At 44.0% G+C, this 20,353-nt stretch overlaps 1 non-coding gene across 1 annotated transcript; it reads right to left on the bottom strand.

Moving 5' to 3' along the window:
* Positions 1-1,159: 1,159 nt before the first annotated feature.
* Positions 1,160-1,263, bottom strand: LOC121483669. Its single transcript, XR_005985794.1, has one exon. It is a non-coding gene; the product is annotated as a U6 spliceosomal RNA (small nuclear RNA).
* Between the last annotated feature and the right edge of the window lie 19,090 nt (positions 1,264-20,353).

The raw sequence follows: 20,353 nt of genomic DNA, 5'->3' as shown, positions 1-20,353 counted from the left end.
GGATGGTTCAGCAGTTTAGCGCCTTTATCTTTATTTTTTAAATATTTTATTTATTTATTCATGAGAGACACACAGAGAGAGGCAGAGACATGGGCAGAGGGAGAAGCAGGCTCCCTGCAAGGAGCCCAATGTGGGACTCCATCCCAGGACCCCGGGATCACGCCCTGAGCCATAGGCAGATGCTCAAGCTGAGCCACCCAGGCGTCCCCAAATAAAATCTTTTAAAAAATATATTCCTTATTTTAAAAATGTCTGGAATTTGCTTCAAATAATCCGAGGGGTCCATAGTAGGTGAGATATAGATGACATAAGATTGGCCATGAGTACAGAAGGGTCCAAGTTGTGTGATGAGTATAGAATGTCCATTTTTGCTGTTCTCTAGACTTGTAGAATGTTTCTTTTTCTTCTTTTTTTTTTCTTTTTAAAGTTATTTATTTAAGTAATCTCTGCACCCAATCTGGGGCTTGAACTCATGACCTCGAAATCAAGAGTCACCTGTTCCACTGACAGCCAGCCAGGCCCCCCTGGAATCATGCCATTTATTTATTTAACTTTTTAAAGATTTTATTTATTTATTCATGAGAGAGAGAGAGAGAGAGAGAGGCAGAGACACAGACAGAGGGAGAAGCAGGCTCTATGCAGGGAGCCTGATCCTGGGACTCCATGATCACACCCTGAACTGAAGGCAGACACTCAACTGCTGAGCCAGCCTGGCGCCCCTGGAATTATTCCTTTTAGAAGCACAGTGCCCTTCATCAGAGCTAGCTTTGAACACACTCTTAGAGCATACTTTAGTTATATAATCAATATACATACTGCTTGCACCAAATGTGACTTAATGAAGTTTTACATGTCCCAGTTTCATAGGATCCTGAGTCATGTCACCCCTTATGAGTCATTTCCCAAGTCCCTGGCACCTCCTTCCTGTTAAGGAAATAGCAACTCAGCCTACGTCTAGCTCTCTTTTTTCTAGCAGAGACAGACTAGGATTTGTGCAGTACTGCATTTTGTATGTTATGTAGAATTATTAGGGTTCTAATAAACACAGTTCTGGAGAGGGGTGGTTGAAACTGCAGTTGATTAGATATGAAGTCTTGGTTTACTGGTGGCGCCTTAACATAAGTGACACCATTTTGGGCCTGTGGTTTTCTTTTCAACAATACATATGGAATGCTTCATGGATTCGTGTGTCTTCATTGCACAGGGGCCATGCTGATTTCTGTATCATTCCAATTTTAGTATGTGTGCTGCCGTAGTGAGCACTCTATTGAATCTTTTAAAAAACAGCTATTTACATATTTTTGGTTAACCCTATTAAAAATATAGAGACAGCTACTTTTTAAAAAGTAAGTTTAAAAAGTAATTCCTGGGGCACCTGAGTGGTTTAAGTATCTGCCTTCTGCTCAGGTCTTGATCCCAGGGTCCTGGGATTAAGCCTGCCTGGAGCTCCCTGCTCAGCGGGGAGTCTGCTTCTTCCTCTCCCTCCGCCCCTTCTCCCAGTTTGTGCTTTCTCTCTCTCTCTCTCTCCCTCTCTCTCTCTGTCAAATAAAGAAAAAAATTAAAAATAAAAAGTAACTTTCTAGCAATGGAATTCTTGGATCATAATGTACACAAATTGAAAACTGATAAATATTGCCAAACTTCCTCCAAAACACTTGTTTAAGTCTATACTTCTGCCTACTATGCTTGTCACATTTCCTCATACCCTTGTCCTTGCTGAATATTATGAAACATATATATTTTTATCAATCTGACACATGAAAAGAATATCACATTGGTTGGCGTTTCTTCACTTACAAATGAAATTGAGCATATTTTCACATGTTTTTGGTTATTCCTTTTTATTTTTTGTGAACTTTCCATTCATATCTTTTGTCCATTTTTATTCATGTTTTGTCTTCTCTTATTGATTTATAAATTAACAAAGGCAGTTCATTCTTTTGGGTGCTGCTGGACCCAAATCCACTGTAGGAAGAAGGGTGTTTCACACACCCAACAGGCAATTCTCCGGACACCAGCTGAGTGTCCCACAATTTCTCTCTCTTTTTTTTAAGATTCTATTTATTCATGAGAGACACACAGAGAGAGGCAGAGACATAGGCAGAGGGAGAAGCAGGCTCCATGCAGGGAGCCCAATGCGGGACTCCATCCAAGGACCCTAGGACCACGACCAGAGCCAAAGGCAGACACTCAACCACTGAGCCACCCAGATGCCCCGTCCCACAATTTCAACTCAATTTTGACACTACCCAGAGATAGCATCAGATTCCACAGGTTCAGGCCTCAGTGCCAGGAGACCACACCCCACCCCCAACTTCAATACCAGTCAGAAGTCCAGAATCACCTGTGCTTCTGACCAACTGGCTACAAATTGGACGTTCCCACCACTTCCTCCTTGGGTTCCCTTAATTTGCTAGAGTGGCTCACAGAACTCAGAAACATTTTACTCACTAGATCACTGGTTTATTACAGAAGCATATAATTTGGGAATAGCTAGATGGAAGACATATATAGGGCGAGGTATGAAGGAAAGGCTCAGAGCTTCCTAAACCTTCTCTGAGCATGCCACTCTCCCCAAATTCCTACATGTTCACCAACCCGGAAGCTCTCTAAACCCCGTTCTTTTAAGTTTTTATGGAGGTTTCATCACATAGGTAGGATGGATTAAATATCTGATATCTGATGTTGGGGCAGGAAATCTCCAGCCCCTCCCCACCCCGGAAGCTGTGGGGAGAGGGGAAAGAGGCTGAAATTTCCAACCCTCAAAATACAGGTTTAGTTCCCCTGGCAACCACCCCCCATCCTAAGGTGTTTTCTAAAGTCCCCCATTAACGTAACAAAAGACATCTTGATCACTTCCTCCCCTTAGGAAATTCCAAGGCTCCGGGGAGCTGTGAGCCAGGGACCATGGACAAAGACCAAATGCATGTGAGAAATGAATGACCAAGGGACGCCTGTGTGGCTCAGCGGTTTAGCGCCCACCTTTGGCCCAGGGCGTGATCCTGGAGTCCCGGGATGGAGTCCCACATCAGGCTCCCTGCAAGGAGCCTACTTCCCCACTCTGACTGTGTCTCTGCTTCTGCCTCTCTCTCTCTGTTTCTCATAAATAAATAAATAAAATATTAAAAAAAAAGAAATGAATGACCAAATCCCTTATAAATCACAATATCACACCCTTTGTCATCTTTCCTGTACTGCAAGGGTTTCTCCCAGCTTATCACTTGTCAATTGACTTGGAGTTTGGTATATTTAGTGTTTTAGGAACTTCTCAACAATATCTGATATAGTATATCTTAATCTGCGAATTTTGCTCTGAGATCACATTTAGCTATACCCTGTACATTTTGATATGTAATTTTCTCATTTCAGAGACATTTAAATTTTTATTATTCTAAATTTCTTGCAAATTTTGATTTATTGATACATTGGTGCAAGAGTTAATATATATATACATATGTATACATACATATGTATATATATATTTTTTAAGATTTTATTTATTTATTCATGAGAGACACACAGAGAGAGAGGCAGAGACACAGGCAGAGGGAGAAGCAGGCTCCATGCAGGGAGCCCGATGTGGGACTTGATCCAGGGTCTCCAGGATCATCTCCTGGGCCAAAGAGAGGCGGTAAACCGCTGAACCACCCAGGGATCCATATATATTTATATTTATATTTATATTTATATTTATATTTATATTTATATTTATATTTATATTTATATATTTTATTTATTTATTTGACAGAGAGCACGAGCAGGGGGAGCAGCAGGAGGAGAAGGAGAAGCAAGCTCACCATTGAACAGGGAGCCTGAGCTGGGGCTCCATCCCAGGACCCTGAGATCATGACCAAAGCCAAAAGCAGACCCTTAACTGACTGAGCCACCCAGCGGCCCCAAGAGAGATATTTTTTAAAGCTTTTCCCAAGCTACTAAAAAAGAATCGAGTCCCATTCTCGATGGGACTGGCCTTCAGCCCAGGGTGTGATCCTGGAGACCTGGGATCAAGTCCCACTGAGCCACCCAGGTGCCCCTATGCGCTCCTTTTCTTTGGGCTTCCAAGAATCCAACTACTACAAATCTAAACATGTGGTTAGTGCTGGAGATTTTTTACAAGGATTCATGAGAACATATGGTAAGGTCGGGAACATTCTTACTGTCTCATCACCACCCAGTCATTTGTAATTCCATCACCTCCAAACCAATGGCTTAGTGCACTCCAGAACAGCTCAGCATCATTGGGAAATCACCAGCATTCATCTGACCCATAGTTCATGGTCCTTTGTCCCCTGACTATATTTAATACTAGTGTTTTTTTCAAAACTTACTCTGAGTCAGCAATCAGAAGTGCTTTTAATCCTTGAACGTACTGAACAGTTTTGTGAGAATATTATCATCATAAGTTTTACAGATGATGAAACTGAGACTTTACAAATTAACTTCACAAAGGATAAACATTCATTTAAAGCATTCTTCAGGGGGATCCCCGGGTGGGTGGCTCAGCGGTTTAGCGCCTGCTTTTGGCCCAGGGCGCGATCCCGGAGTCCCGGGATCGAGTCCCGCGTCGGGCTTCCGGCATGGAGCCCGCTTCTTCCTCCTCCTGTGTCTCTGCCTCTCTCTCTCTCTCTCTCTCTCTCTCTCTCTCTATGTCTATCATGAATAAATAAATAAAAATCTTAAAAAAAATAAAGCATTCTTCAAATATTGGGTGTAGGGGTTACTTAAAAATAAAATATTAGGGATGCCTGGGTGGCTCTGCGGTTGAGCGTCTGCCTTTGGCTCAGGTCCCGGGATGGAGTCCTACATTGGGCTCCCTGGGGGGAGCCTGCTTCTCCCTCTGTCTGTGTCTCTGCCTCTCTCTGTCTCCCATGAATAAATAAATAAATAAAATCTTTAAAAATAAAATAACATAACATATACACATCTATTTTTTTAACGTAACATATTTTTTAAAATAAAGCTTTCTGGGGCACCTGGGTGGCTCAGTCGGTTAAGCATCTGCCTTTGGCTCAGGTCATAATCTCAGAGTCCCAAGATCAAGCCCCACATGGCATCTGGGTCCCTGCGGAGCCAGGAGTCTGCTTCTCCCTCTGCCTGCCACTCCCCCTGCTTGTGCTCTCTCTATCAAACTAAATAAATAAAATCTTAAAGCATATATAAATCTTTCTTCAAATACTTGTTAAATAGCAGCATGGGTCATGTCAAAAGAGCCAGAAGTCCAATCCAGCTTGAACTTCACTGTCTTACTCCAAAGTTCACATCATCAACTGCTGTCTACCATGCCTTCCTCTCCTGTCACTTCTCCAAGGGAGGTTTTGATCACTGCCACCTCAATACGCACGTCCCTATTGGGGTGAGTTGTTAGGTTGTGTCCATGTAGGGCTGCCTTCTGCTCACACATCCAGGCCACATGTGGCCAAGGTGGCAGAAAGGTTCCCAACATACAGGGAAAGAGCTATTATAATGTAGATTACAAGCACCAGGATGCCTAGCTGGCTCAGTTGGTGGAGCATGAGACTCTTGATCTTGGGGTTGTGAGTTTGGGCCCCACATGGGATTACTTTAAAAGACATCTTTATTGGGTGCGTGGATGGCTCAGTCAGTTAAGCATCTGCCTTTGGCTCAGATCTTAATGTCTGGGTCCTGGGATCAAGCCCCACATCAGGATTCTTGCTCAGTGAGGTGTCTGCTTCCCTCTCTCTCTCTGCTCCTCCCCTGCTCATTCTCTCTCTCTCTCTCTCTCTCTCTCTCTCTCATATAAATAAATAACAAATCTTTTAAAAAAATCTTGGGGTTGGGACACCTGAGTGGCTCAGTGGTTGAGCATCTGCCTTTGGCTCAGGGTGTGATCCTAGGATCCAGGATCAAGTCCCACTTCGGGCTCCCTGCTGGGATCCAGCTTCTCACTCTGTCTGTGTCTCTGCCTGTGTGTGTGTGTGTGTGTGTGTGTGTGTGTGTTTGTGTGTGTCTCATGAATAAATAATAAATTAAAAAAAAATCTTAGGGCACTTGAGTGGCTCAGTGGTTGAGCGTCTGCCTTTGGCTCAGGTCATGATCCCAGAGTCCTGGGATCGAGTCCTGTATCAGGCTCCCTGCAGAGAGCCTGCTTCTCCCTCTTGCTGTGTCTCTGCCTCTCTCTGTGTGTCTCTCATGAATAAATAAAATCTTTTTAAAAAAAACTTTTATTTTTTGTTAAAAATACTTTTTTTTTTAATTTTTATTTATTTATGATAGTCACAGAGAGAGAGAGAGAGAGAGGCAGAGACATAGGCAGAGGGAGAAGCAGGCTCCACGCACCGGGAGCCCGACGTGGGATTCGATCCAGGGTCTCCAGGATCGTGCCCTGGGCCAAAGGCAGGCGCCAAACCGCTGCGCCACCCAGGGATCCCCGTGTTAAAAATACTTTTAAAAAGATCTCTCCCAGAGATCTCTCTCTTCCATACACACACAGAAGAAAGGTCACATGAGAACATAGCAAGAAGATGGTTGTTTATAAGCCAAGAAGAGAGTCTGCCCCAGAAACCAACTTTGATGACACCTTGGTCTTGGACTTCTAGCCTCCAGAACTGTGATGAAATAAATTTCTGTTGGGGCACCTGGGTGGCTCAGTTAAGTGTTCGCCTTCGCGTCAGGTAGTGATCCCTGGGCCCTGGGATTGAGTCCCTCATGGAGCTCCCTACTCTTTGGGGAATCTGCTTTTCCCTCTCTCTCTGCCCCTCACCTCTGCTCGTTCTCTCTCTCTCTCTCTCTCTCTCTCTCTCTCTCAAATAAACAAATAAAATCTTAAAAAATATTCTGTTGCTTAAGTTATTTCCAGTCCCTGTATTGCAGTGTGAGCTAACACAGGTGGCATCTGGGAACTCAGATTTCAGGAGGGTTCCCACCATTGTCGAAATGATGAGTGGCTCCCCATGCCTAAACTATACAAACACTGTGGTTTATGCTGAATACCTGCTTTCCTTCTTGGGACCTGGGATTTTTGTACATGCTAGCCGAGGGTGCCTACCTAACTGGCTCCTGATAAAAATCTTGGACTATTAGGCTCAGGTGAGTTTCCCTTCAAGCAATATATCAGATCTGTTGTCACAATTCATTGCTGGAAGAATTTTTTTTTAAGATTTTATTTATTTGACACAGAGAGAGTATGAGCAGGGGGAGCAGCAGGGAGGGAGCCTGACATGGGGCTCGGTCCCAGGACCCTGGGATCATGATGTGAGCTGAAGGCAGATGCTTAACCGACTGAGTCCCCCAGGCGCCCCCATTGCTGGAAGGATTAAGCATGTCTCGTGTGACTCCAATGGGAAAGGGATCTTAGAAGCTGTTCCTGGCTCCCTCTAGACCAGGCCCCATGAGCCCTTTCTTTGCTGATTGTGCTTTGTGTCTTTTTGCTGTAGCCATAAGTACAAATACATGGAGTCGCTCAGAGTGAATCATCGGACCTGGGGGTGGTCTTGGGGTCCCTGGACACAAAGCATCTTCTACATAGTACCACACCATCATTCTCAAAACCCCTCCCTTTATTGCTTTGCTGCCTGTATTGCTGTCAGCTCCTCAGGGGCAGTGTCCTTACCCTAGTTTACCATCTTATTTCCAGTGCCTGGCACAGAGGAGGCTCCCAGTAAATGTCTGCTGAGTCTTTTTTTTCTTCAAAAGACAGAAATGTATTATTTAATGGTTCTGAAAGTTAGAAGTCTGAAATCAAGGTGTTGGAAGGGCGAAGCTCTCTCTGAATGCTCTAAGAGGGGATTCTTTCTTGCCTCTTCCAGCTTCTGGTAACTCCCAGTAATCTTTGGTGCTTCCTAGCAGTGCTCTGATTTCTGCCTCCATCATCATGTGACACTCTTTCCATGTATGTCTCCATGTCTCTCTCTCTCTCTCTCAAGATTTTATTTATTCATTCATGAAAGACAGAGAGAGAGAGGCAGAGGGAGAAGCAGGCTCCATGCAGGGAGCCCAATGTGAGACTCGATCCCAGGTCTCCAGGATCAGACCCTGGGCCAAAGGCAGACGCTCAACCACTGTGCCACCCAGGCGGCCCTTAAAAAATAATTTTATTTTTATTTTTGAAAAGATTTTATTTATTTATCTATTCATAAGAGACACACAAGAGAGGCAGAGACACAGGCAGAGGGAGAAGCAGGCTCCCCGTAGGGAGCCTGATGGGGGACTAGATCCCAGGACCCCAGCATCACAACCTGAGCCAAAGGAGGACACTCAACCACTGAGTCACCCAAGTGCCCCCCTAAAATGAGGATTCTTAATGGGGAAGTGGCTCTCCTCCAATCCTTGACTCAGGGATCCCAGCTCCTGACATCTCATAGCTCTGCCTTATCCACCAAGCTGCGTAATAACTCTGCTACATCATTAAGTGTGTCTATGGAAAGCAACCTCGGGCAGCCCCAGTGGCTCAGTGGTTTAGCACCACCTTTAGCCCAGGGCGTGATCCTGTTTCGCATCGGGCTCCCTGCATGGAGCCTACTTCTCCCTCTGCCTGTGTCTCTGCCTCTCTCTCTGCATCTCTCTGTGTCTCCCATGGATAAATAAATACAATCTTTTAAAAAAAAGCAACCTCTGTACAAAAATATAAACAAACACTTATCTAGATTAGCTGGAAGGAAAACAAGAGTAAACTCTTTGCAAGCTTTAAATATAATTTAAGTATAGTCTTTGAATGCAGTTTCATGTTTTAAAATATATCCAATAACTCATAGTGAATGAGAATTACTCAACAATTCTTTGGGGGGGGGGCTTTAAGAATGATACACAACTATTATTAGCACGACATCTATATAAATGGTAGCAGTTGACAAACTTTTTTTTTTTTTGCAGTTGACAAACTTAAACATGAAGATCTTTCTTTCCTCTTCAGAAAGGCAAATATATTTCCCCCATTTTCTCTGCTTCATCCTACCTTTGAACTGGACACCGGAAATTACAAAGTTTTATTGAACATGTGTAACCAATAGCATTTGTAATAACTATCTTTTGCTGTGTAACAAATCATCCCCCAAAACTCAGTGGCTTAAAACCACAAAAACTTATTATCGTGCACATTTTCAAAGGACCAGGTGTCCAGGAGTGCCTTCACTGGGTGGTTCTGGCTCCAGCTCTCTCATGAGGTGTCAGCCAGAATGGTGATTGGGGCTGTGGCCTCACCTATCGGCTCATTTGCCCAGAAGGATCTGCTTTCAAGCTTAGTCACATGACTGTTGGCAGGAAGGCTCAGTTCCTTACCACATGGGCCCCTCCATAGGGCTTCTTAATCTGTCCTCATAATAAGGTGTCTGGCTTCCCCTATAGCAGGTAACAAGAGGGAGGGAGAGAGAGAGTTAGAGAGAGTGAGTGTGATAGGGCATGTAGGAACAGTAGAACAAGCAAAAAGGAAGCTTTAGTGGATGCCTTCTATGGGCTACTGTTGGAAGTTATACACTGTCACTGCACCAAGTTCTGTTCATTAAAAGTGAGACACTAAGGGTAGTTCCACTCTCAAGGGAAGAGGAATTAAGTACAGTCTCTTGGGTGGAGGAATATTTTTAAAGTTATTTTTAAAAAGATTTTATTTATTTATTCATCAGAGACACACAGACAGACGCAGAGATGCAGGCAGAGGGAGAAGCAGGCTCCCTATGGGGAGCCCCATGTGGGACTCAACCCCCAGATCCCAGGATTACGACCTGAGCCGAAGGCAGATGCTCAACCACTGAGCCACCCAGGCATCCCTGGGTGGAGGAATATTAAAGAATTCACACACGGATTCTAAAACCACCACTCTAATATATTACAAGACAACTTTAATAATTTCCTAATGAAAGATGATATGGAATTTATATCTTATATGTAATATATATTGTACATGTAAGTCCCAGGCAGTGCAAGTAGGATCGCTGCTCTGGTCCCTGAGCCCCAGAGGGCCCACGCTTTGGAATGCCTTCCTCTAAGGGGTCTAAAATCCCCTCTAGTGGCTGGGACTGGCTGGAGCCAGAAGTGCCAATTCAGGTGAGAGGCCCCAGGTCTGGACTGGGACCCCTGTGGGACCTGATGCCCATTTCTCCTTTTTTGGAGATGCCTTCTCACCCTCTACCTTACGTATGGGGTCAGATGCCCTGATGAACTCTGGTTCTTATACCTATGGTGTTGACCCCAGTGCTCCATGGCTAGCTCCAGGGGGGTGACCTGGCAAGAGATTGCTCCTGCTGACTGGTGTGACATTTCCTTCACAGGATCTCATGAGACTGGGCCATCAGAATGGTGATGACGTGATTTTGTGTGACTCTTGGTCATATTGTTTATGGGCCACATTCAAAGCTCTAGGTTTGAGCAATCCACTGCCAACTCTTAGGCTTGAGTTGCATACATAGGCGTGTGTATCAATCCCTACATGTCATCATTCCAACTGTGGGGCCGCCTCCAGTCTAGAGCACCCAAAAGTGGTGGAAGTGGTGGTAGGACCCTGTCTGTCCCCTGCCACTGGCACTCAGAGAAGTCATTCCTTCCATGGGCTCTGCATTGGGTAGTCCTCTTGGCTATGTCTACCTCCTTTGAGGCCTTTGAGACTATGTCTCCACAACTCCAATGGGGTGTCTTTGCTCATCAATGTGGTGACATCATGCTCCCCCAGGTCAGTCTCAAGCCATACCAGATGAGGAAAGGACATTCTTTGTACAAATGGGACTTCTCTTCTCACTGCCTTGGGCTCCCTACCTATCATCCCCACTGGTAGTGGAATGTGGAAGGCAGGGGTGCAATTAAGGTTGCAGTAGATCGCATCCTAGGAATGCAGTGATTACTGTTTAAAGAGTTCAAGGGAGGGCAGCCTGGGTGGCTCAGCGGTTTAGCGCCGCCTTCAGCCCAGGACATGATCCTGGAGACCTGGGATGGAGTCCCGCATCAGGCTTCCTGCAGGGAGCCTGTTTCTCCCTCTGCCTGTGTCTCTGCCTCTCTCTCTGTGTCTCTCGTGAATAAATAAAATCTTTAAGAAAAAATAAAAATAAACAAAGAGTTCACGGGAATATATGGTTGGAAGATGTGTGTTTTTATATTTTTGCCATAAAATTCCAAACAGTAAATTTAACATGACCAGAAAATGAGATATTGTTTACATTTTCCTGCATACACTGCTGAACACTCGCTTTTGTGGTCCTTATCAACCAAGCATAGAGACAGCTTCTGTAGGGGTCATCTCTGGAAGCCAGAGAGAGGTTCTTCTCTACATAGAAGTTAAAACCTGGTTGTTTTTCCTTTTTAGGCACATTTTACAATAAAGAACATAAGGAATTGGTTCCTACACCTGAACAGGAAGAGACAGGGCCTAGACACTAAGGATTCTTCAGGTGCCTTGATTGCACAGTAAGCAAATACAGCAGTGTCTCTTCTCTACACTTTGTTCTAAATCTTCATCAATAAATCACAATTACTCATATGGATCCATGACTTTCTAATACATTTCTTATTCAAATTGTTTCTATAGACTGATCCTGCAAAATATATTTGTCTGGGGTCCCACATACCTTAGGGGCAATGTGGCAGGCACCTTCTTCTTTTTTTTTTTTTTTTAAAGATTTTATTTATTTCTTCATGAGAGACAGAGAGAGAGAGAAAGAGATGCAGGCAGAGGGAGAAGCAGGCTCCATGCAGGGAGCCCAATGTGGGACTCGATCCCGGGTCTCCAGGATCACACCCTGGGCTGAAGGCAGGCACCAAACCACTGAGTCACTGGGGCTGCCCCTGGAAGGCACCTTCTAAGATGGTGCCCAATGATCCCTGCCTCCTGGCGTTCTTGCCTTTGTGTGATCCCCTCCTCTGAAGTGTGGCCTGAATTTATCGACCGGCCTCTAACAAACAGAAAATGGCAGAAATGATGGGATATCATCTCTGAGGCTAGTTTATAAAAAGACCGCAACTTCATTATCCACTAAACACTCTCTCACTTGTTGGCTTGCTTTCTCTCTCTCTCATTCCCTCCTTCAATTTGAGCCCAGCCAATATGTAAAGAAGTCCAGGCTATCCTGTTGGAAAGGCCGCATGAAAGAGAGCTCTGGAGGATGGGAAGGTACATGGAGGAGAAATGAGGGACCCCAGCCAGCAGCCATGAGCACTGTTGCCAGCCACATGAGTGGCACTTCTCAGATGTGAACTTCTCGCCCCAGACCCAGTCAAGTCTTCAGTTTTTCATAACCTCAAACATTATTTTTTAGTAGTAGTAGCTCATTTGATCACCAAACCTGCACACATTTGGGAAAAAACAAACCCAAGTAGAATAAAATGGATACTTATACCAGACATCAATAATTAGAGAAAACATGATTTTTTTTTATTAAACCAAACTATTAAACTAGTCTCATTTGCCAGAGATTTACCTTAATTACATGACCTTGGATTCTCTGAGTTCCTAAAAGAATCTTTTTCAAATCTAGCATGCTTAAAGTATTAAAAGTTCCATGTCCTTGGGGTCCCTGAGTGGCTCAGCGGTTGAGCATCTGCCTTCCACTCAGGGCATGACCCCGGGGTCCCGGGATTGAGTCCCGCGTCAGGCTCCCTGCATGGAGCCTGCTTCTCCCTCTCTCTGTGTCTCTCATGAATAAATAAGTAAAATCTTTAAAAAAAGTTCCATGTCTTCATTTTCTTGGAATTTGGGGAATATTGATTCGTACAAGTGCATATTTATCTCTACATGTCAATCGGAATGGAGTTCCTTTAAGAGACTTCGCAGAATAATTTTTCTTCTAATACCTTGAGGGTGTCTCGTGGTTCAGTAATTGGGTGGCACACATCTTTTTTTATTCAGATGAGGCTGAAGGTGGAATCTGATCATCAGTGACTTCTCCCATTGACCAAGCACCTGAAGATGGACCTAGGGTTGTCAAAATCTAATAGGAGTGTTCAACACGGTACCTGTGGCCACTCATATTTGCTGCAAGAGAGAACATCCAAGGCCATAAGAGCATCCATCCTCAGGTCCAGGGGCAGGAAAATGGGTAGACCATGTGTCCACTTCCTCTATTTTCCTTCATTATCCACTAAACCTAATTTACTGGATATTTTAATGCTGGTGTGAATACTGTTCATATTTTAATGGCTGGTGTGAATACTGTTCCACTTGCTCCAGCCATATGAGTAAGTTGGCAAGGATTCCATTGGCTGTCTTCTGTTCCTTTAGCTAAAAGCTTGGTCTCTGTTATGTGGACTATAGAAGTTCATGACTATTATACTTTCAATGTTGAGCATGCCCTTGATTTATAAAAAGGGTCCTTTTTGAGTGTTTACTGCTTTTTTCCCTTAATTTGATCTTTAATTTATATTGCAACTGCTCTTTCCTCACACATTTGTATTTATATTTTTTTCTTTTTTTTAAAAGGTCTTATTTATTTATTCATGAGAGACAGAGAGAGAGAGAGAGAGAGAGAGGCAGAGACACAGGCAGAAGAAGCTGGCTCCATGCAGGAAGCCCAATGTGTGACTCGGTCCCGGGACTCCAGAATCATGCCCTGGGCCGAAGGCAGGCGCTCAACTGCTGAGCCACCCAGGCATCCCCACATTTGTATTTATCATAGAAAAAAATCTTTCTGAATCATTTTGATTTAGATATTATTTGGCTTTTGTTTTTTTTTTAATTTTTTTTTAATTTATTCATGAGAGACACACAGAGAGAGAGGCAGAGACACAGGCAGAGGGAGAAGCAGGCTCCATGCATGGAGCCTGACGTGGGACTCGATCCCGGGTCCCCAGGATCACACCCTGGGCCGAAGGCAGCGCTAAACCGCTGAGCCACCCGGGCTGCCCTGGCTTTTGAATTTAAAAAAAATTTAAATTTTCAAAACGTGACCCTGAGATCAAGAGTCATATGTGTCACTGACCAAGCTAGCCAGGTGTATTCTCTGTTTTCAGTATTTTTTAATGCTTCCTTGGTATTTTCTTAGAGGTGTACTTTTGTTACAGAATAATTTTTTCAAGTGATTTGGAAGTGCTAGCTCCTATTTTTCATTCAATTTATGAGTACCTGTAAGTTTTTAAAAAACTTACTTGAATCTACATATATCTAGTTAGCAGCAGGAATGAAAGAATATCTGTTCATTTCTCCTCTTTGTGAATGGGGTGTGAACACTGCTGCGGTCACACAGACAGGAGTCTGGACATTCCAAGTCACACAGACTGGGGTGTCAGCACACTTAGGGTAATGCAGACTGGGATATAGACTCTCACGAGTCACACAGAGTACGATCTGGAAACATTGGGGTCAGACAGACTGGGTATACACACACAGTGTCATATAGACCGTACTATGAACGATTCTGGGCTTGCACAGACTGGGGTCTCAACACTCTTCACGTAACAAAAACTAGAATGTGGATACTTCTGGGTACATACATACTGGGGTATGGACCTCCTGGGGTCACAAAGACTGGAATCTAGACACTCGTGGGTCACATGGAATCAGGTATAGATTTTGAGTGTCCATGTCCCAGTCCAGGACCACACTAGAGTCCTCGTTTATTTCTTTCAACAGTTTTGTCTACATTGTAATCCCTCACCCCATTATATCTGTCTGCAGTCTGTATTTCACTGGTAGCGACCACTTTGAAGTCCTTATAGGTTTAGTAGCTGTTTGTCTCCTATAGATGAGAGACCAGGAGGCCACTATTGCCAGAGTACTGACTATAAGCCCAGGTTTGAAATCTCGCCAAAGGGGCACAGATTTTGAAAGACTTAATTTAACCACAGTCCAGGCTTAAGGTCAGAAGATAGGGGATGGATGATGGACTAGTTAACACATGTCAGTGGCAACCCTCCAAAACAACAGTGTATTGATGGTAAAGTTATTAACAAAAGACCTCATTTAACTAATGCCAAGGAAGCATTAACAGTGGTAGTCTTATCAGTGAAAGGCAACACCACCAGGGGGGAATTGACAGTGGAAGAGTTGACAGGGACTGTGGTTTAAAGTCAGATAAGAGGAGCATTGATGGTAGAAGAGTTAGTATGCAGGGTTCAATAATAGACCAGAAAAGTACTGATGGTGGAATAGAGAGGTTTGAGGTCAAGGTAGGAGGGGCCAGGATTTTTAATTAGTTAACAAGTAATTAACAATTCAAATAGAACAGTTTAAATATTGAGGTTCAGAGATATTAATGTTAGAATGCTTAGCAAATGCTTGAACTCAAAACTAGAGGGGCGTTGGTGGTGTAATACTTAGCAGAGGCCCTGTTTTAGACCAGAAAATCAGGGATGGGAACAATTGAATAAATATCTGGGTTTGAGTTTAGTCAAAAGGGGAATAGATTCTAAAATATTCAGCAGAGCCTAGGGTTTGAGTTCAGATCCTAAGGGCAATGATGTTGGGAGAGGTATCTGTACAAGTTCAATGGCATTGGCAACACAGTAGTTATCAGAGGATCAGGTTTGAGGTCAAACCAGGGGGAGTTGAGGGTGGTAAATTTAACAGAGGACTGGGTTTGAGGACAGGACTGCAATGGAGGGATTTTGGATGACTTAAATGGCTGTGTTGGATAATTTTAGACCAGTCTATCTCTGAAAATGGAAAAGTAAACAAGTCCTGTTTGAGAATCAGACAAGAGAGCAAGGATAGTGGAGAGCTTTGATTAGGGAACAGGATGACACTGAAGGCTGGATGACAATAAAAGAGCTCCTGGCTTGAGAACAGACTAGAAAGATATTGATGTCATAGTGGTTAATAGCAGACCAGTCTGAGGGCAGACCAGTGGAGCACTGTGGTTTAAGAGTTAAAATGCCCTGGGCTCAAAGTCAGATCAGAGAGGATTAAAAGTTGAATAGTTAAAAGGAAGCACAGGTGCAGCCAGTGTGGCATTCTTGGATGAAGAATTAACAGAGGTCTGGGTTTGATTTGAGACCGGAAGGGTCTTTCGGTTAGAATAGGAAAGGAAAGCTTGGGTTCAAGGTCATGCAAGAGGAGCAGTGATGGTAGGATACTTGAAAAAGACTCTTGTTATTAAGGCAGACCAAATGGGGATTGATGGTGGAATCATTAATAGAGAAGGTCACACCAGAGAGGTGGGGACCTTGGAATAGTTCAAAACCAGATCAGGGCCTCAATTTTGAGGGCTGATGATAATGGAACAGTTTATGGAGGTCTGTATTTGAGGTCAGGGCAGATAGGCACCAGTAATGGAATAGCTTATAAAAGCTCTGGGTTTTGGGATGCCTGGGTGACTCAGTGGTTGAATGTCTGCCTTCAGCTCAGGGCGTAATCCTCGAATTCTGGGATTGAGTCCCACATCAGGCTCCCAGCAGGGAGCCTGTTTTTCCCCTCTGCCTATGTTTCTGGCTTCTCTGTGTCTCTCATGAATAAATAAAATCTTTAAAAAAAAAAAAAAAAAACCTCTGGGTTTTGGTTGATTGAGAAGCCTGTCATGTTGGATTAGTTAAGAGACACCCATGTGAGAATTTATTTTATTTTATTTTCCATGTGAGAATTTAGATCAAAGGTGGTCTTGGGGCACCTGTCTGGCTCAGTCAGTAGAGCAAGCAACTCTTGACCTCAGGGTTGTTAAGTTTGAGCCCCATGATGGATGTAAAGATTACTTTATTTTAAAAGATTTTATTTATTCATGAGAGACACACAGAAAGAGGCAGAGACACAGGCAGAGGGAGAAGCAGGCTCCCTGTGGGGAGCCCAATGCCGGACTTGGGAATTTCAGGATCACACCCTGAGCTGAAGGTAGACACTCAACCACTGAGCCACCCAGGTGCCCCATAAAGATTACTTTAAAGAAATAAAATCTTAGCCTGCTTCTCCCTCTGTGTATCTGCCTCTCTCTGTGTGTCTGTCGTGAATAAATAAATAAAATCTTAAAAAAAAAAGAAATAAAATCTTTAAAAAAGATGGAGGTCTTGATGGAGTAAAAGCTAAGAGTCTGGATTTGAAGTCAGATCGGAGATGCCTTGATGGTTCTAGAGTTCAAAAAGGCCCAGTCATGAGACGCCTGGATGGCTCAGCAGTTAAGTGTCTGCCTTCAGCTCAGGGCATGATCCTGGAGTCCTGGCATCAAGTCTCACATTGGGCTCCCTGCATGGAACCTGTTTCTCCTCCCTCTGCCTATGTCTCTGCCTCTTTGTGTGTCTCTTATGAATAAATAAATTTTTTTAAAAAAGGACCAGTCAGAGCAAAAAGCCAGCAACAGTGGATATTAATCAGAGGCCCAGACTCAGTTGGACCAAAGAATAGTCAGCAGAATTTCAATTCCAAATAGGATTGGAGGGGTACTGATAGTGGAATAGTTTGCAGCAGCTCAGGTTCAAAATGAGATTAGAAGAGGAATGATAATGGAATAGTTCACAGGCACACAGGTTCTGAGGTCTGTGTGCTACAAGTCTTACCAGTGTCCTAAGTTCAAGGTCAGATCACACCCATGTGAGAATTTATTTTATTTTATTTTCCATGTGAGAATTTAGATCAAAGGTGGTCTTGGGGCACCTGTCTGGCTCAGTCAGTAGAGCAAGCAACTCTTGACCTCAGGGTTGTTAAGTTTGAGCCCCATGATGGATGTAAAGATTACTTTATTTTAAAAGATTTTATTTATTCATGAGAGACACACAGAAAGAGGCAGAGACACAGGCAGAGGGAGAAGCAGGCTCCCTGTGGGGAGCCCAATGCCGGACTTGGGAATTTCAGGATCACACCCTGAGCTGAAGGTAGACACTCAACCACTGAGCCACCCAGGTGCCCCATAAAGATTACTTTAAAGAAATAAAATCTGGGATCCCTGGGTGGCGCAGCGGTTTGGCGCCTGCCTTTGGCCCAGGGCGCGATCCTGGAGACCCGGGATCGAATCCCACGTCGGGCTCCCCGTGCATGGAGCCTGCTTCTCCCTCTGCCTGTGTCTCTGCCTCTCTCTCTCTCTCCGTATGACTATCAATAAATAAATAATAATAAAAAAAAAATTAAAAAAAAAATTTTAAAAAAAAGAAATAAAATCTTAGCCTGCTTCTCCCTCTATGTATCTGCCTCTCTCTGTGTGTCTGTCGTGAATAAATAAATAAAATCTTAAAAAAAAAAAAGAAATAAAATCTTTAAAAAAGATGGAGGTCTTGATGGAGTAAAAGCTAAGAGTCTGGATTTGAAGTCAGATCGGAGATGCCTTGATGGTGCAATTGATGGTGCCTTGATGAAGCAATTATAGAAAAATAGTAAATAGAGGCTACAGTTTGAAGTGAGATCATAGCAGTAGAGAATGGAATAGTTTCTTGGGGTCAAGCCAGAGGAGCACTGAGTGTGGAAAAGTTTGCAGACACTCAGGTTTCAGGCCCAAGGTGCATTGGTAATGAGTTACCTGAAGCTTGGATTCAAGGGCAAAGACTTATTGATGGTGGAATTATAAATAGAGTCTCAGGCTGGAGTTTAAACTGCTACAGCCCTGATGGTGGAAGAGTTAAAAAGACTCGAGTTCAAAGGAAAACCAGGGTCTTGATGGTGCAAACATTAACAGAAGCCCAGGTCTGAGGGTAGACCAGGTGGATGCCAATGGTGGTAAAGTTAAAAGTAGCCAGGTATGGGTCACACCAGTGAGGCACTGGTGGAGGAAACGTTAAGAGATGCCCAGACTTGAGGTCAGATCAGAGACAGTGATGGTAGAATAGTTAGCCGAGGCCTAGGTGGAAGTTTGGGCCACACAGGGATTCATGGTACAATAACTAACAGAGGCCCAGACTCAAGGTCAGGACCAAGGGTCCTCAAAGGTTGGTTGGAATTCTTGCTGAAGCAAAGCGGCACTGATCACAAATTAACAGAATCCCAAATTCAAGGTCAGATCAGGAGACAACAGCTGGTGGAACATTATACAGGAACCCTGGTTTGATACTGAACCGGTGGTACACTGATGAGGTAATAACTAACAAAGGCTCTGCTTCAAGCTCAGACTGGAGAGGCTCTCGGAGCAAACACAGGGGTTCAAAGTTAAACCCCACTAACAGAATAGTTAGTGGAGGCCTGGATTTGAGGCAAGGCTAGTGCGGCACTGACGGCAGAATGGTAAGAGTTCCAGTAGATGTCAAACTGGAGGCACAGTGATGATGGACAAGTTAACAGAGGCCCAAATCTGACCAATAGGATTATCTTTTCATTGTTTGCTCATTACTTATTTCCTCGTAGTTATAAGTCAAGAAAAGATATCATGAAAATGAATTTAAAGCAGAATGTTGGAGTGCCTGGCTGGCTCAGTCACATGTGACTCTTGATCTGGGAGTCCTGAGTTCACGCCCGACATTGGGGACAGAGTTACTTCAAAAAAATAAAGCAAAGCAGAATGTCAACTCTGCCACCTCAAAATTTCCTGAGAAAGAAACCCCCAAATGACATATGACATCCACAATTAGCCCTCTTGAATCCAGATTCAATAAACAACTGAAGAATGTGAAGAAATGAAGGTGCTACAGAAAAACGAGGTTCCTCCAAGCGATCTTGCCCATCCACTGACCTTGGTTGAAACCGAGCACTTTTTCGGTATTGCATCGTGTGCAGAAAGAGTTAACCCAGCAGGCCTGAACTTCTCTCCTTGGAAAGGCCTGCTTCAAGGATGGTCCTTGGCTGGCATCTGGACACTTAAGATTTCATGAGGGTTCTCACCATCCTCTAAATCAGGAGTGTCTCACTGCGCCTCAGCAGTTCACACAAGCACTCTGGTTTATGCTGAACATCTGCTCTCCTTCCTGGACAGTCTGGAAGCTGAGTATGCACCAGGTGGGGGGGGGGCAATGTGACCAGCCCCTAGTGAAAACCCTAGGCATTCAAAAAAAAAAAAAAAAAAGGGATCCCTGGGTGGCGCAGCGGTTTGGCGCCTGCCTTTGGCCCAGGGCGCGATCCTGGAGACCCGGGATCGAATCCCACATCAGGCTCCCGGTGCATGGAGCCTGCTTCTCCCTCCGCCTGTGTCTCTGCCTCTCTCTCTCTGTGACTATCATAAATAAATTTAAAAAAAAAAAAGAAAAAAAAGAAAACCCTAGGCATTCAACCTCTGATAATGAGCTACTCTGGGCTGTCAGGAGCCATGATGGGGGGGATTAAGCATGTCTTGTGACTCCACTGGGAGAGAATCCTTAGAAGCTTGTACCTGGTTTCCCCGGGACTTTGCCCTGGGTACTACATCCCTTTGCCGATTGTGTTCTGTATCTTTCTGCTGGAAAAAATCATAACTACGTATACAACTGTATGCTAAGACCAAGAGTCCTCCCAGCAAATCATGGAGTTTGGGTGGTCTGTGAAACCTATGAAGCATGAACTGCATCATCAACGTCCAGCTCTCTGGTATTTACCTTAAGGTCAGATGGAAGTACAGTTTAGAAATGCTTCTGTCTGTAAGTAACCACACTGTCAAAATAACAG

The sequence above is a fragment of the Vulpes lagopus genome, chromosome X (genome assembly GCF_018345385.1).
Source record: "Vulpes lagopus strain Blue_001 chromosome X, ASM1834538v1, whole genome shotgun sequence".
Taxonomy (NCBI): Eukaryota; Metazoa; Chordata; class Mammalia; order Carnivora; family Canidae; genus Vulpes; species Vulpes lagopus.
This window is presented reverse-complemented; position numbering and strand designations above follow the sequence as displayed.